At 34.4% G+C, this 17,008-nt stretch overlaps 1 long non-coding RNA gene across 1 annotated transcript in view; it reads right to left on the bottom strand.

Annotated features, from left to right (window-relative positions):
* Window positions 1-7,427, bottom strand: part of LOC109246968 (uncharacterized) — a 96,038-nt gene extending 88,611 nt beyond the window's left edge. Inside the window, exon 1 of the long non-coding RNA XR_002071525.2 lies at window positions 6,791-7,427. This is a non-coding gene — a long non-coding RNA (uncharacterized LOC109246968). The remainder of the gene's footprint in view (window positions 1-6,790) is intronic.
* Window positions 7,428-17,008: the final 9,581 nt, after the last annotated feature.

The raw sequence follows: 17,008 nt of genomic DNA, 5'->3' as shown, positions 1-17,008 counted from the left end.
AAATAATACAGTCAATATTTGAAGAATCACCAAGATGTTTTCCGAATTGATAAAATTTCCCAGATACAAAATTCAATGCAAGTTGTAAGAAAAAAAAAAAAAATATATATATATATATATAACCTTATATCTGGTCACAACAGATTGAAACTGAAAAATAAAGATAAAAGAGTAAATTGCAAAATTCATGATGGAAACATACAGCACACTTTGTACCACCGATGGTGACATCTTCAGAGTATTGAAGGTAAATCATAGTCAAGTTAAAGTTTAATATTTAGTGGACATACCATATCATTCAAGGTGAAAGCAAAATAAGACTAGTTTTAGACTACATAAAGATTTTGAAGCTTAAAAAACACACTATGACTTTAAAATAATTTATTTTAGAAGGAAAAAGTAAAATCCAGTTATGGTATGAAAGAAATGTAAGGAAGTTGATCAAAGTAATTGATTAAATAGTAGTAAATACAACTGTTAAATATTAAAATTATTATTTTCGAGTTTGGCTAAAAAAGGTTTAAACTCAAGGCTTTATACCATGTAAATAGATGAATGTGAGGACGGAATTTTAGAAGTAGGTAAACGTGCTAGAGTAATGCACATTTGTTAGGTGACACTAATTATGTTATGTTTAAAACAATATTCAGAATATGATAAAAATCAAGTCTGTTATTTCAAAATTATCTGAAGGAAGTAAATGTGGAAACTTCCTCAATGCAATAGAAGGCACAACGATGGAAAAAATGGTAGATGAAACTGAAAAAAAATCATGGTACTAAGTACAAATATATAAATAAATATAAAAATTATAGATGATTAATCCATAGATATACAGAGAATAGTAGATTACTGAAATAAAAATCTATCTGAACACTTCAAGGGTATTCTGTTTAGTCTTTTAATTTATAGAAAGAGATTGGGGGGGGAAGATGAAAAGCCATGGAACATACAAAGCCTACTCAAAAGAAAACTGGTGCAAAATTACAATATCAGACAACACATAGCTAATGAAAAATGTGCTGATTTCAGCATATTAAACTTGTAAGAGGCAGCTAAGTGATTCTTAAAGTAGTTTTATAACACTGAATGTACTTATTTGTAAATAAAGAAATACCAAATTATGGTTGCATGTATATGTTGGGTTTTTTGGTCAGGTTTTAATGAAATACATATATTTTTAAAATTTCCGCTTCTACTGATAATCAATTTTGATAAGCCTATTTCTTCAATTACATTTCTCTTCCTGGATAATTAAGATAATTTTCAGGGATGTGTTATGACTCAGGTGTTCATATAGTTTATTATTCAAACTGGGATGCCTTTGACAGTGAAAGCAAAAACTGTTAATTACACTGGGACAACTTGAACGATCCAACGTTTATTACCATCCTGTTTCTAACTCTCATAGCTAGAATTTAGAGCAATTTTAATAGTATTAGAAATCCATTTTGTGTCTTGTTAACTTATTTTTTCAAATTGTGCCATCTAAGGATCAGCCTTGGTTTAAACATTCTACTTTTAGAACAAAAGTGTTGTCACTCTGGTTCAGTTAGTATTTCTGACATTTTTGTAACTGTTAGTTGACTTGAAATCTTTGAAACTGACTTCTTTTCAAGTCATTGTCCACTTGGCTTCTAAAGTGCACTTTTATATGCTTTTTTTTTTGGCTTTTTTCATCTAAAATTAAAGATTACCTAACTAATACATATAGTGCCATGAATAAACATTGTTTCACACTGGTATAACAAATGTGTTTGAAATTACAAATACTTCAGGGATGATTCTGAATGTCCAACATGAACAATAATAATTTTAAATTCAAACAGTTTCTTAACACTGTGAAACTTACTTACAGTGGCAAATAATTAGTGAACTCTCACACCAGGGAAATAGAAGCAAAAACTGTCATTTTGAGTAAAGCATTTTTTCACCTTGTAAAATTGCCAGGTGGCCTACTCAATTCCCAGCTTACATAAATGTTTAACAATTAAATGCGACTTTGAAGAGGTATTGTCTTTAAACTTTATATTTTTACTAGTTGTTAAGCTTGTAGAATGTGAAAATGTATGGTAAAGATGACTTTGGCATCACAGATCTCCATATGCACAGGTATAGATTCTAATCTGGCTGGTTCCGAAACTCCAAAGGGTGAAAGTTCCAAAACTCCCGGGAGATTGCCAGGTCTGTTCTGAGTTTTCTTGGGGAATTGCATTAATTGATCTCTGGGACATTGTGAGAATGATCTAAAATCATTCTTTAGATCAAAGCTTTTACAACCTTTTGTTTTCCTTTGATAGTTTAATCCCCTCTTCAGATGGGACCTACCCACAACTTTTTAATGCTTTCCTTATTTTCAGTAGTCGAGCTGAACTGCCTTAGCGATTTGCAATGCTGCTTACGAGAAAGAGTGCCCATTTGCCTGAAATATTGCTAGTGGTTTATTCTTCCTTGCACAACAGTTATGTTCCTGAAATATAGTTTAGATCATGTAATTTCCCCTTTTCAAAAATCCTTCTGACTTCCCAGAAATAATTCCAAAATTTTCAGGAAAGCAAAAATCCTGTGATCTGGTAGCAATCTACCTTTTCCCTTTCATTTCCTGCCACATCTTTCCACCACCGCTACCACAGACCCTTGACCAAACATATTTTATACCACTGAAAAAGTACTCAATTTTACTCTACCTGTGTAATTTTTCTATCAGAAAGTAGTGTAGATGCTCTCTCATTGCATCTTTTGTAAATTTCCAGGATTACAATGTCTTATTTCAAGAGGTCCTGATAAATAGTTGTTTGAAATTGCAAGTGATTTCTGATTCGACATGATAGTTATTTCTCTTCCCATTTGTTCTGGGGGATCAGAAAGATTACCTGTGATAGGGACAAATTATTTTATTTATTATTGTATTATAATTGTATGATATTATTCCTTATATTATATCATTATTTATTTGTAATAAGTCCTTCATAAGGCCTCAATTCCGGATTCTACTGAAGAATACAAGATGCCACTTCCAGCTTTGAGGCCAATAAAATTACTGGAAGGCTCTTTCAAGCCTTTAACAGGCACCAGCCTATGAGTGCTGGCTCCACACAGCTGTATACTGGTCACTATCACCTGTCTTGGCTCTTTTCTCAACTGGTGCAGTTGCCGAATCTCAATCAGCCATACAACAACTGGCAACTTTCAAGACTGTTGTGTTGTGGCTTCGTCATTTTTACTTTACATCCTTTGCCTCACAGGCAGAATTTGGATAATTCAAACAGAGACATGTAGACTTTCATGAATTTGGACTGGCAAAAGAATGTGGTTTTAATGGAGCACATTTTCAAAAGAAAAGTAGAACACATGTTCTGCAGCTGAACTTCACAGAGATCCTGGTTTAATGAAACAGTAGTAGCCACCCTCTTCTATAGTCCCTCAGTAGCTACAAAATGGTGGTACCAAAGGGAGAAAAATATAACCTTTCACACCTTTTTTTTTTCATTTTTAATATAAATCTATTACTTTGGGGGAAAAAATGAATTGAGGAAATTATAATTCCCTAAAACCACTGTAAAAAGGGGGAAAAAGTAAGGTAATAAAATTATAGCTTCTATTTAATTCTCTGACACAGTGTGTCTCCATATTAAATATATGATTTTTCATTAAATAACATATCAGTTTAAGCACAGGCTCCTACTGTCTATTCTGGATGGTACATCAGCACCCCCATATATAAGTAATGTCTAATTTCCTTGGGGACTAATTGGGATGTGTCTATTTGTCTGGCTGCTGGAAGAGTAGGTTACATGTGTTGCTCCAAGACTTTCTTTTGTAGTTCTTTTCATGAGGAATTGGCTTTTTGTTCAAGTTTACTTAAAAAAGGTTTGTAGTCAAATGAATGAAGTTGTCAGAATAGCTGAGGAGTCTAAAGAGTAAGTTTACTTCCTCTGCTAAATATAGTTGGGTAAGCCTGTCAATTTAAGAAAAGAAAACTAGCCAGGCACCTGGGTGGCTCAACTGGTTGAGCATCTAACTTCAGCTCAGGTCATAATCTCACAGTTCATGAGTTTGAGCCCCAGGTTGGGCTCTGTGCTAACAGCTCAGAGACTGGAGCCTGCTTCAGATTCTGTCTCTCTCTCTTTCTCTCTCTCTCTCTCTCTCTCTGCCCCTCCCCTCTTCACTCTCACTCTCTTTCTCTCTTAAGTATAAATAAACATTAAAAAAAAATAAAAAAAGAGCAGAAACTAGCTAAATCAATGGATATCACCATTATTGCTTGCATTATTGTTAATTTCAGGATAAGTGGAGAATGGATCAAGGCCAGTATTTGGAATTTCTGTTAGTATTAGAGCATAGCCTGTGTGGAGAAGTGTGCCTCCATACAGGAGACTGTAGCTCATGCCATGTGATTTTTATGTGACTCCATATGACTTACAAACTATAATTTGTCAGTTGTACTTTCCAAATCAATAACTTTTTAGGTGTACATCTTAAAATTTCCTATAATTTTTTATATCATTCTTCAGGGCAGGAATATAAAAGTAACCACACATAGTACCTTGATTTAATAAATGCTTGGCATTTTACTTTCACAGGTTATTAATTTTGTCTGATTCTCTTGTTAAATAGACATGATAGGATAGGTCTTTAATAATGCCCTGGATAATGGAGAGATCAATTAAAACATATAGAGAGGTTTTCCCATGCCATGCTCCAATTTATTCAATAGTTTCATGTGTTTGTTTTTATGCTAAGATTTGTTGCTTAGCTATAGATAAGACAAACCTTCTATTATATTAACTAAATTTAACTATTAAAAGGAACATTTTCAAACACACAAAGTTAGAAAATAAAAAAGTCATGGAAACTTAGCAAATAAAATTGTGCTTCCCTCAAGGTAATATGGTATTACTCTTTTTTTTTGAGAGAGAGAGAGTGAGAGCGTGTGTAAGCATATAAGCATGTGTGAAAACGGGTGGTCGGGGGGGGGGAGAGGGAGAGGGAGAGAGAGAGAGAGAGAGAGAGAGAGAGAAAGAGAGAGAGAGAATGAGAGAACCTTAAGCAGGCTCAACACCCAGGGTGGATCCAGATGTGGGTTTCCATCCCAGGAACAGTGAGATCATGACCTGAGCAGAAATCAAGAGTTGGTCACTTAACCAACTTAGCCACCCAGGTGCCCCAATATTACTCTTTCAGTGATTACCAAAACACATACGACACAAAGATGAAAAATATTTTCAGTAATAACAAAGTTTTTCACATTAGCTACATCTACCAACTTCCTGTAGCACAGTGTTATTAAGAAAATTTTTCCAAAAGTCAGAAAATAGATAAGGGTGGAAAATGTGTCAGGATGTTTTTTTAATGTCCTACAGTGGCATTTTCATGGATTATTTTATTCTACAGGAAAATTTACCAGTGTTTGACTTTTTATTTACATGCTGATTAAAGTCAAGATAACAGATTTGTTTTGTTAACCTAAAGATTTTTGTCGTGGAAAAAAAGTAACAATCCCCAAGGTTATGATTTTATTGCCCTTAGCTTAGTGTCTGACAGAATCCTAATTCTAACATTCTTCTTTTTCTAATGCCTATAAATTATGTTTCTAAAATGCCCTTAGAACCACTTTTACTATTTTATTGTTCCCTCATTCATGAGTAAAGTACAACTTTGACACACACAGGTTTTATATTTGTATGAGTTTAACGTCTTTAACTTTTGAAAATTATACTTTGACACTATTAATAGAATCAAGGATTCAGAAAAATATTAGATTCTAGCCTAAAAGTTAAATTCTCAGATGTCCAGTGTAACACCAAATAATTGGTAACAAATAAAGACTTTGACAAATAACATTATGTCCATATGCTTTATAAAAGGAGAAACTGGATCATATCAAGAGAAAGTTCAACTATATCTTAATATAACCTTGATTTGTGTCTTTGGAACAGTTTTCTTGGGAAACAAGCTTCTGTTCCAGGATGGCCAGCATATGTCTATTTATCAATTTACTATTGTTTCATTCTTCAAGGTAACTGTTATTCAGGATTATGCATAATAGCTAAAAAAGTGAAAATAATCCACATAAATAGATAGGGAAGGATGTTTAGTAACAATTTATAATATTAATAATAATAATAAAGAATATAGTAATAAAAAATACAGTGCACATACAGTCTACAACATAGATAAACCTCCAAAAACAATGCTAAGTGGAAGCAGCTGATGGGAAACTATCTATTATATGATCCTATGTCCAGAATAGACAAATCTATAAAGACAGAGAGTATATTAGTCCTTTCCTGGGGTTTCTGTAGGGGTAGAAATGGGGCAGCAGCTAAATGGTTATGAGATTTCTTTGTGTTATAAATAAAATGTTTTAATATTAGATTATGGTTATGGTGTGCAGCTCTGTAAATATACATAAAAGCCATAGAATTGTTCAGCTAAGTGGGTGAATATTATGGTACATAAATTGTATCTTAATAAAACGTTCAAAAACTAAGATGCATCATTATTGCTTGAGAGTTTTTAGTATTCTCTCCTATCCCCCACTATAAATCTACTGAGTTTGGGTTGTTTTCATTATTCTGATTAGGGCATTCAAATGAATAGAGTATATTTATATGTTATGGTCATCTTTATAGTGCCATAGGCATGAAATGATACTAAAACTGTAATAGTTAAGCTAATCATAGCAGATTTTAATGGTATGTGGATACATGTCATCAGATTTGATCTTCACTATCACGCAAATTATATGATAATGAGCTACACATTTATAACATTTGGTTTTACTTACTAATTCCAGACATATTCAGCATTTTGGAGAATATTTCTTGAAGTTTTAGGATTACCATGTTACCAGGATGCAAGTAATAAACAGCATCTAAAATAAAAATGAAGAGTAGTTGTTAGTAATCCTAAAGGGAAGAGTCTTGTTAGTTGACGTTTGTCACAATGGAGGCAAATATTCCCCTCCATTTTTTATTTCTTCCTTTTCCTTTATTCTTTCTCTTCAAAATTTCTCCTTTTCCACTCCCGTTTGCCTCCACTCCCATTTGCCTTTTAGTGGTTGATACTCACACCAACTGAACAAGTAAATACTTTAAGACTGGAGGAAGAGGAGTATAATTTCATTTTGAGGAAGGAGTTTTCATTAGCCATGTGGCTAAGGAAATTGTATCTACCCCTTTATATTCTAATCCTAGGATACCAGCCATATGTGATTTTTATAGTCACCTGGAACCATGAGAATGAAAAGGTGGTAAGTATGTATGGATGAAGCTTTTCTTATTGAGGAAAAAACTCTGACTGTGGTACTTCCAAAGAATTAATTACCAGACAAAGATAAAATAGGTTCTAAAACAACTTGTAAAATTATGTTCCATGTAATTATGTACATATTTTAATAGAATTAATATGGATTTATACATGAGGATTCTCTTTCATGCATACTACTTTCTTATAGTAACAGATTTTCAAGTTCCATGGCTGTAATGTTGATTTTAATGCCTTTTAAAAATTTTATTTGTTAAATGTTTGTTTATTTTTGAGAGAGAGAGAGAGGAAGACAGAGAGACAGCATGAGCCAGAGAGGGGTGGAGAGAGAACGGGGGACAGAGGATCTGAAGCAGGTTCTGTTGCTGACAGCAGAGAGCCTGATGTGGGGCTCAAACTCACGAAACCTGAGATTGTGACCTGAGCCAAAATCAAGAGTACGATGCTTAACTGAGTCACCTCAGTGTCCCTTTAATCCTTTTTTTTTTTTTTTTTAAAGTCTGACCTTGGAGAAATAAAGCAGAGCCTGAGCCAACAACAAACACACATTCTCTATTTCTAGAACTCAAATTGTTTAATAGGTAGCTTTTCAAAGGCAGAGTTTTGGAGTGAGAAATTGCTTCCCATCCTGTATTTAGAGGGCTGTGTGATTTTCATGTTGAGATGCACATTTTGGCTGTTAAAGACTGTGTGATAATGAAAAACTTGCAACTTCTCTGGAGACAGCTGTGCCATTTCAGACAACCCACTCCCTTTCCTGTCTGGTCTTTCTTATTTTTGTTTTTATTTTTAATCCTTGTGAAATCTTAGGCAATATTTGTCTTTCAAACATGATTTCTGTGTCTACTGGCATTTCTTCCTCTAATTTCATGGATCAAAAATAACATATGTGGTCTTATTTGTTTTGAGGCGAATTTCACACTTTGAAGTACTATTTGTTTACTTGTTTGATTGCGTATTTTTAACACAAGAGATTCTGGAAGCTTTTCATCTTTGTTACAACAGGTTATAGATCCCCTTCTCATTCAGAAATTATAGACTTATGAAATGCTAGTCTTCCATGTAAGATTGTTTAAAATCCATTTCTGGGGCCTGTGGGTGGCTCAGTAAATTCAGCGTCCAACTTTTGGTTTCAGATCAGGTCATGATCCACAGTTCGTGGGTTTGAGCCCCACGCCAAGCTCTGTGGTGACAACAAGAAGTCTGCTTGACATTCTCTTTCTCCCTCTTTCTCTGCTCCTCCCACATGTGCTCTCTCTCTCTCAAAAATAAAATAAATACACTTAAAAAATAAAATACAATTTATTTCTTATGTAGCAAGAGGGTATATACTATGCAACATTAAAAAATAACTCTACTGTAATATATTTATCTATATTGATTATGTATTCATGAGCTTTACCTTCTCAGTTAGTAATATTTTTAATTGAAAAAAATCATAGATGACTAAAGCTCAGAATAAATATTACATATTGGATATCAGCTTCCTTTAATATTTTTACCCTGAAGGAACCATTTAAATATTTTTAGCCCTTGCACAAAATTATAATGCCTATATACATTAGTGTGATCAATAAATTATAGAGATTATAACCCAATAATAATAGTGAAGGGAATTTTTTTTTCTGTGAATCTGTTTATTTTGGCCAGTTTATTGGCATACTTTATTTATATGATTCTCTATTCCCACCGTGGACATCAATTCCAATGAAAGTAAAAAATGCTGGTAAAAATATCTTCAGGGTTTTTTTTTCTTAATTTTTGTTTTTCAAACAAATTTTCTATTTTAAATCCATTTTTCTCATCCAAATAGGCCTAATTGTCATATTATAAATTTCTACTCCACAAGATTATTGTGGTACACGACATATGTTACATGGTATCTTTTGGACTATTTTTTATATTAAATAAGTGGGTTTTAGTCAATTTTTCAAGAACATCCCCCACAAGGCACTTATAGTTATTTTTTTATTAACTTCTTTCTTTTTCATAAATTTTATAAATGCATAAGGCAAACAACACATTTTGGTTAATGGCTATGGTAAGTCAAAATGGGATTTAATTTTTTTGAAAGACTCAAGAGAGTAAATTGATATAAAAATCATAAATTGATTTTAATTAATTTTATTTATAACATTTTTTTTTATCATTTTGAATAGCAGAACTACAAAAACTAAACCAAAGCAGCTTCAATTAAAATGTATAGACTGTGGCAAATTTGACACAAGTCATATGCCAATCAATATTTTTATACTAAGGGACATGTTCGGGCTCAAGTAGCAATTTAACAGTACAAAATTATTATAGACATGTGTAGCCTTTCATAGATGCATATATAAATTCAAAGTTATTTTTGAAACTAAAAATAAAAATGAACTAAAACTTATTAATATGAATTATTCCTTTTTCTCTACAAGAAATTCCTTTTTCTCTACAAGTACTCAGTTGGGGTCAAATTCGAGTTAACACACACAGATTTCATTTTCAAGTTAAATGAAATGATTTCTGTCCTTGCTCATGATTCTTACTAAACAAAATAAAAGAAAATAAAAAAGCCTGTTCACCTATACAAGTTGCGGAAAACTTCAGCAAAATGTTTACTGCTTTCATACTAATGGCAGAACAGAAATCCAGACTTCGTCTAGGAAAGATCAGCAAATCTCATCTCGAGTGAATGAGGACCCTTCAGCTCACAAAGTTCTTCCTCTTTGCTAAAGTTCACTGTCTGATTGAACAGAAGATTTAGATAAGACGTCCCTCTCTCAGTCATTCACTTGTATTGAAAAGCAGGGCATGATTCTCTTCAATGTTGATATGTAGCTCCTTCAGGTGGTTTTCAATAATGTTTAGAATATTCTGATATTCTCCCTCCCTATCAAGACCAAAAAACTGGAAACACTTCAACATTTCCTTTGAAGAATGATTTGCCCAAAGATTGTTTCCTTTTAAAGCAATGACTGTAGTCATTCAAAGACAAAACATATTCCTTATTCCATAAGTTCATGTGATGAAAAATATCTGAGAGTCAGCTAATTTCTGTAGTCATGCCTCATCTTCAAAATACTCATCAAAGCCTGATGTTACTTTTATGAAAATGACTTCTCCAATTTACCTTTCAGCTCAAACACCTCATTGAGAACTCTTCTTTGGCCAAGCTACCAAATTTCTGTGTGCTGCACAAGATTTATATGTTCTTGGTCAAAGTTTTCATGCACTTCTTTAAGTGCTCTTGAGTGAACTCATCTTTGTTTAAAAAACCATTTTGTAACATCCTCAAGAAATATTTCATTTCCAAGAACTTTTGACAATAGCACCTCTCTGTGAAAAATGTGATGCGAGGGTTTTTTTGTTTGTTTTTTGCAAGAGAAGTGAAACCCTTAATAAAACCAATCATTGATGTGGTACTATCTGTACAGATGCTGACACATATTTTTATTTCCAGGTATGAAGGCCACATTTTAAATATATCTTGGTCATTATTTATTTCCACTGGCTTTCACAGCAGAAAATATTTTATTGAATTTAACCATGATTTACAAATCTTGTAAATGCAAGACATTTCCTGGGGAAATCTGTTCACTCATCATCTTCAATATAGAGGTGTTTCACATAAATCTCTTCAGCATATGTTGCATGCCATCAATATATCACCTTATTACACTGTTTGAGGATGGAACAATTTCCATATATTGAACTATATATTTTCTTAGCATTTTACTGACTATATTTTTACCTGCTAGCATTATTAGTTACTTAAAAACTAAATGACTTTTCCTTTTCTGAGATTCTGTAGTCTTTTCATCTTCTTTCCTTCCTTCCTTCCTTCCTTCCTTCCTTCCTTCCTTCCTTCCTCCTTTCCTTTCTTTCTTCCATTCCTTCCCTTAAGTTTTAATATGAGATTCCAGTAGTTGTTTAAAATAACTCATAGCTTTACTTGTCAAATGACTCTCATTTGTTTTTAAAGTCTTGTCAATGTTTCTGAAGCCATTGATTCTTATGTAAGCTGTTGGCCACAAAGCATGGAAGAATTAGGAAAATTTCTATTTCCGGAACATGTACAAACCACTAAGAATTAGTGTTTTATTTATTATTAACCTTATCAGAGTAGTCCGTAGGCCTACTATAAGTTTCCCTTATTTTTTACTTGTATTCTTTTTTACACATAGCTTCATTTGCTACGTTCAAAAGCAAGTCATTTTAGCCTGTTAATGAATGAGTTAATCTGCCAGAGGAAACCACATAAATGCACCTCACTTCTGCCTGTACCACCAACATCAGAAAACAAAATACTCCCACAATTGGAATTGCCTCTGTCTGTTTTTAAATTTTATGGTGTTTTTGTGCTTTTGAGGACACTTACACAACAGCCTCCTGATGTGGGTGCTATTGCTACTGTTTATTCATTCCCTTCAAATTTGTGTGTTGCTTTCCACTGAAACACGAGAATCTCTTTACTATGACTTTGTGCTGTCTCTGGCACATTGGATCAAAAGCGATGCTGGTTTGTGTTTCCAGAATCTCACAGATTATTTTGTATGAGAAAAAAAAATGCTGTAACAGATATGATGGGGAGTTGCACCAGACATTAACTTCACCCTAGTGTGCCTTCAAATTTCAGAGACTAGAAAACTAGAGTCATTTTTCAGGAAGCTCTGCAGACACAGTTCCAGATGTGACTTAGCTTGGGTAAGTCATGCGAGACACTGATTTGGAAATAAATGAATTTGGGAGAAAAATAAATAAATAAATGAAACTGGGAGAAAGGCAGAACATGAAAGCCCACGTTTCTTGGCATGGATGATGGCAGAAGTAGCATGACCATCAAGGCTGAAGTTGCCTTGGAAGCTTCCAGGTTGTGGCAGAGTAAGCCGCTCTCCTGGCAATTCAGTTTTGTGGTATGATTTTTAGAATAATTTTGGATGCTTATACGCTGTTTCTTTAGCTCTGCCAATTCTTTTTTTTTTTTAATGTTTTTTAATGTTTATGTATTTTTGAGAGAAAGAGAGACAGAGAACAAGCAGGGGAGGGGCAGAGACAGAGGGAGACACAGAATTTGAAACAGGCTCCAGGCTCTGGGCTATCAGCACAGAGCCCGATGCATGGCTCAAACTCATGAACTGTCAGACTGACCTGAGCTGAAATCAGACTGTGCCACCCAGGTGCCCCAACAATTCTTTAAACTATACAAATCTGTACTTAATCTCTTCGTATTTTGTGTCATTAAAAATACTGATTTATTTGTATTTAAAACAGATAACATTCAGTTCGCAGAAGTACACAATTCTGAACAATTTTTTTAAAATTTTTTTGATGTCCTCCTTTGAACTCAGTCATAATTCCATAGAAAAGTGAACAAATTTAATGAGGTACAAAAATACCCCTGCATTTCTCTCCCTTCCATATCTCCCTCCCTATTTTGAATCATGCATATAGTCACCAAACCATTATTTTAGACCAATCACTTATTAGGGACTATTTTCTGCCTTTTTTTTTTTTTTCTCCAGAAGGCTCTTAGTTCTCTCAGGTAGGTTAGTTTCAAGGTGGATCTATCAAACCACACCTTCAACAGACAGCTCTGTGACATGTTGTGGTGATTGCAATAAATTGTTGTACGAAGTTTCTGGTATGAAGTTATTTTCTATATTTTATAAGGGTAAAATGCTGAGATTGTTTAATATCTATAGTTTCTTCTGTCGTTTTCTTAAGAAACATGAACATAAGTTAACCAGGAAAATTAGCAGATGTTTATTACACAGCCTGCTTATTACTAGATGTTTCTTCAAATATAATGTAAATATTGTGTGTTTTTTATTTTTTTTTAATGTTTTTATTTATTTTTGAGACAGAGAGAGACAGAGCATTAGCAGGGGAGGGGCAGAGAGAGAGGGAGACACAGAATCCAAAGCAGGCTCCAGGCTCTGAGCTGCCAGCACAGAGCCCAATGCCAGGCTGGAACTCACGACGGACTGCGAGATCATGACCTGAGCCAAAGTCGGAGGCTCAACAGACTGAGCCACCCAGGCACCCCAATATTGTGTGCTTTTAAAGTAGACCTGTAAACAAGTGTCTGTAATTTATAGTGAATTGAGACACAATTATCCAGTATATTTGCAAAAGATAAATTCTATATTTATGTTTTAATGGTGGTTAGTAATGACCATTGGAGGGTAGACCAATTAAAAAATCAAATTATCCAAACGTGATATAACCATGATCTTGATAAAGGTCTTGGCAAGAGAACTCTCAATGAGAGACATATTATAGAAAATTATATAGTAGAAAGTCTCCCCAGTAAATTCTGGAGGGGAAAGTTGAAGCAGTTTTGTTTCCAACTTGAAAGAGAAGAAACAGTTCAGGGAGAGGGGAGCCTTCTTGTTTCTATCTTGGTATTAGGATAATGCTATTTACTGAGGTAAGGATTTCATTAGAGAGACTGGTTTGTGCACAGTGTTATCCAGATCACTCCCATTCCTTTCAAGAAAGAACTCATTTACCCAGTGGTTAAGAAAGTTGCTGACTGACAGATTATAATCAAGATTCACTCCAGAGAATGTCCTAGACTAAAAAGAACAAAATTTGCACAAAGTCACATCCTCTTCTTGACAGCGGCCTGAGTCCAATGACTGATTGATGTCAGGGTGTATACGCCCAACCCTTGCCCTGCATCTGGAATTATGCCAGCTTCGGCATGTGGAGTCAGCTGACGCTTTTCCTCACTGCCTTGCAGCCCAACTTCTGTGATTCATGCTTCTTTTACTCCTGAGTTTGCTGATACCTAAAGGACTCATAGACTTCTCCCTCTCAAACTCTGTCCCAGCATTTCAGTTTAGTTTTTGTGTTGTGTTTAAGATAAATCTAGAACTCAACATAGTCTCTGAATGAGAGAAAGAAGTTGAGTCACAGGGCATTAAAAGTCACTGACATGGAATACATAATTCATGGAAAGTTTACAATGAGAAAGAAGTGAAACAAAGAAAAATACTTGAGAATACAGAGAGTTTAGAATTTGGACAGAAGAAGAGAAACCAGAAAAAAAAATTCAGTAAGAGGGATACCTTGGTGGCTCAGCCGGGTTAAGTGTCTGACTCTTCATTTTGGCTCAGGACACCATCTCATGATTTATGAATTTGAGCCCCCACATCAGGCTCTGCACTGACAGTGTGGAGCCTGCTTGGGATTCTCTCTCTTCCTGTCTCTCTGCCCCTCCCCTGCCTGTTTCTCTCTCTCTCTCAAAATAAATACATAAATAAACAAGTGAATAAATCTCTCAAAATAAATACATAAATAAATAAATCTCTCAAAATAAAATAAAATAAAATAAAATAAAATAAAATAAAAAAAGATTCAGTAAGGGAGAGATGCTAAAGAGGTAAGAGAAGAGCCATGGAAATAAGGAGCTACAGAAGCCAAGGCAAGGTGACATGTCTCAAAGGAAAGAACAGTCTCAAAGTCAGATACTCCAGAAATGTCAAGTAAGAGAACAGAAAAGAGCCTGATAAGAGTTTGTTGTAAGAATTCAATGTTTACTGTGACAGACATCATTTCATTGTAATCATAGGAAATAAACCAGACCAAAATGGGTTGAATAGGAAGTTTAAAATGGAAAACAACAATAAAATATGTTTTTTAAGAATAAAAACAAAGGTAGTGTGATGGTTAATTTTTAAAATTTCATGTGCCAACTTGACTGGGCCACACGTGATCAAATGGTCAACCATTATTCTGGGTGCGACTGTAAGACTGTTTCTGGTTGAGATTAAAATTTGAATCAGTGGACAAAGTAAAACAGATTGCTGTCCATGCTGTGGGTAGGCCTCACCCAGTCAAGTGAAGATTTGAATAGAACAAAATGCTGAGGAAGAGAAACTCCTCTTGCCTGTTTACTGAGCCAGGACACTACCACTTTCTGACTTCAGGCTCTTCTTAGGTCATGAGCCTGTCTGCTTGCAACCAGAACAACACCATCAGCTCTTCTGAGTCTCAGGCCTTCTGACTCACATTGGCTCCCCTGGGTGTGTGACTGATTGACTGCAGACCTTGAGACTTCTTAGTCAACATAATTGTGTGAGCCAATTCCTTTTAATAAATCTATACATTGTTCTCTTTCTCTGGAGAACTCTGACTAATACAGGTGGACCACAGTTTGTTTCAAGAAGGTTGGCTAAAAGTGAAGACCTTTACTAGTGGATGAGCTTACATTTCAAATAAAAATGTTCCATGGGTAAAAGGTCCTACTTCCTTGTTCCTCCTTAGTTTTATTCTTATCTCCTTTAATCAAATAGAGGATATAAATACTTCTCTATTCTTTTTTACAGAATTTTCCCTGAGCACTGCAGTTATGTAGAAGACTAAATCATGTGTTCTAGACATTGAACCATCCCACTAGAATGAGAATCCTGGTATATTCTCTCTATATGTTGGGTCTTCTCATGTATTTGCTCTGTATTAGGGTTTTTGTTTTGTTTTTGCATTAAACACTTAGAGGGAAAAATCTTTAACATTATCTCTATCTTCAATTTATATTAGCATGATTGTCAGATTTTCTTCTTTGTTATCACCTTCAGCAATTTACAAAGAAAATACTATGTTCTTAATAATGTAAACATATTTTAGCCTGAATTTAAATCATCTGTAAAATTATAAACAACATTTCCAAATTATTTTCTGTTTACTTACTCCCCTGCAGCTATGTTGACCCACCTGCTTGCATTAATTTCATAGGGCTACAATAGCAAAGTACCACAAATGAGGTAGATTAAATCAACATAAATTTATTGTCTCATAGTTTTGGAAACTAGAAGTCTGAAATCAGTGATGCAACAGGGCCATGCTTCCTCTGTAACCTGTAAAGGAAGAACCCTCCTTTGCCTCTTCTTAGTTTCTGGTGGCTGCAGGTGTTCCTTGGCTTGTGGCAACATAAATCCAGTCTCTGTCTTCACCTTCCCATAGCCTTCTTCCTGTGTGTCAGTCTTCACATCATCTTCTCTCTTTTCATAAGGGCATCGGTCATGTTGGATTAAGGGCCCATTGTACTGCAGTATGTCTTCATCTTGACTTAACTAATTACATTTGTAATGACCCTATTTCCAAATGAGGTCACAATATGAAGTATAGAGGATTCGGACTTCAACCCTTTTTAAGGTGGGGCGGTGAGGCACAATTAAATCCATAACACTCTTTCTTCCTAGCACACGAAATCTATTCATACCTTCTGGCCTTGCACTTGTTTGCTCTTTCTTGTGTCTATCATGTTCTTCTACTCCTCCAGGTCTACTCTTAAATGTCATCTACCAGAAAGACTTTCCCTGACCATTTACCAATACTTTGTGTTCCCTTTTGCTTCTTTGTAACACTTACCACCAACTCCATGCAATGTATTTATTGGCTTATTTATTTATGTTTTTTTTTTCATTTTCAAAGATTAAAATACCTCCTGAACCAGAGGTATCATCTTTATGAATTGTGGAAGAAAATAGAATCAACAAGGAAGACATTAGGGTGAAAGCAGGAGGCTGTGATAAATAAATGTTCTCAAATACCTCTAAATCACACACACACACACAAATTAATGTTAAAGGGAAAAATAAGCCACAGTTTCATAACATATTTAGGGATAGTGTTTATATTTAGAGCAAATTACAGATAAGGTATTTTGGGGGAAAAAAAGTTAATTTAATCAACAGTTAGCAACTATTTAGTGAGTCCTTATTATATGTTAAAACAGTGTCAATTGAGCAAT

This window comes from Panthera pardus, unplaced genomic scaffold (assembly GCF_024362965.1).
Source record: "Panthera pardus isolate Hobbes unplaced genomic scaffold, ASM2436296v1 HiC_scaffold_13, whole genome shotgun sequence".
In the NCBI taxonomy this organism is placed as follows: domain Eukaryota; kingdom Metazoa; phylum Chordata; class Mammalia; order Carnivora; family Felidae; genus Panthera; species Panthera pardus.
The sequence above is the reverse complement of the archived record's forward strand: the minus strand, read 5'-3'. Positions and strand labels throughout refer to the sequence as shown.